Here is a 1,588-nt window from a genome sequence, read left to right as displayed (position 1 = left end):
GTTCCATTAAGATTAAAGCTGGTCTGCCACGAACAGGTGCTCTCCCTATATTAACTTCTACAGCATTACCAAAGAAGTCTGTTTTAAAATAAATTGAGTTTGGCGAGTCTCTTTCTATGTATATTTCCCGAGTTTGTAGCCAATTAATACATTCTTTGTTAATACCACGTTTTCTATTAATAATCATTTTTTCAACCTTAGAAGTTCCCAGAAAATCTGATTTTGCCATCACTGTCACTGTAAGAGGGTTCTTTTTCTTGCAATCTTTCATAACTTGTACATAATCATCGGGAGTGTATAATCTCGGATATTTTTTCATTGCTGATTCAATGTGGGAAAAATCTCTGTCATTGGGTAGGTAACTATGTCCGGGAATCAAAAACTTTTGTGTTATTTTTTTCAAACAGGGATGACAATGCAAAAATGCTTTTAACATCAAAACTATCTTTATGTTACGATTTTGTCCGCCACACGAATCGCTCCATAAAATTAGTTCCTCGACATCTTCAGAAATATGCTCGAATAAGTATTTTAATAGACAAGAGCCGACTTCCTGAGCACCCTTCCCAGCCATTCCTTCTATCCAAACAAAACACCTACTTGAGTTGGTTTTTGCCGAATAAATACCCATATTATACAGCCAAAGCTGTCGTTTATAATAAATAATTCCAGTAGGTATCTTAGGCATTGGAAGCGTTTTTTGTAGATCAAACGTAAGACATTCTATTTCCTTACATTGAGTAGCCAGAATAAAATCAGCCTTCATTTTATGCCGCGCCTGTTCCCACTTTCGGCAATGTTCTTCGCGTTCTGTATCTATGGCTATTTTTTCCTCAGCAGTTTTGCAATGAGTTAATTTTGCTTGTTGTTGTGTCACACTTGTTACACGTGTCTTTTTTAAGAGGCGCTCGCTTAAGATTAAAATATGTGTAAAATAACTTTGTGTACATAGCCTTACTAACCTTCTCAGCTTCTCCTACATGTTCACAGTATAAATCGTACATCTTGTCTAAAGTCATGTCTGGCATAAGATATTCGGTCTCGCGCTCACTTCTTCTATAGTGTGATTTATACTTAGGAAGAGAGTTTATGTGACATCTTACTTGGGAAACTAATTCATCGCTGCATTTGTTCTTACCTCCACTTTTCGATCCTCTTTTATCTAAACAATCTTGTGACCTCATTTTAGTCAGAGCAGTATTAACTCTCTTTGTAGAAACACTAAGAGTTTTGACAAATAAATCTCGGCATACTTCGACTTTATCTAATAGATATTTACGAGAGAATTTTTTCTTCATATTGCTATTAGTCATCCTTCTTTTAACGTCGGCTTCTTTGACGCTTGCTGCGATGTACATATTCTGGGTATTGTAATTTTCTAGTTTGTAAAAAGTTTCAAATATTTTATGTCGATTGTTTGAATCTATTTTTTCCCAGCACTTTGTTTTACAATTACATTTATAATCAATAAATACTTTCGGTTGGACTTCGATGTTTTTATAGTTGTGAAAAGCCTTATTAGAATGTCTGTTTCTCTTTCTTTCCATCCTTGATAGACCGCCATACTTAAATTGTCTTATGGTACTTC

The sequence above is a fragment of the Vanessa cardui genome, chromosome 5, assembly GCF_905220365.1.
Source record: "Vanessa cardui chromosome 5, ilVanCard2.1, whole genome shotgun sequence".
In the NCBI taxonomy this organism is placed as follows: domain Eukaryota; kingdom Metazoa; phylum Arthropoda; class Insecta; order Lepidoptera; family Nymphalidae; genus Vanessa; species Vanessa cardui.
The sequence above is the reverse complement of the archived record's forward strand: the minus strand, read 5'-3'. Positions refer to the sequence as shown.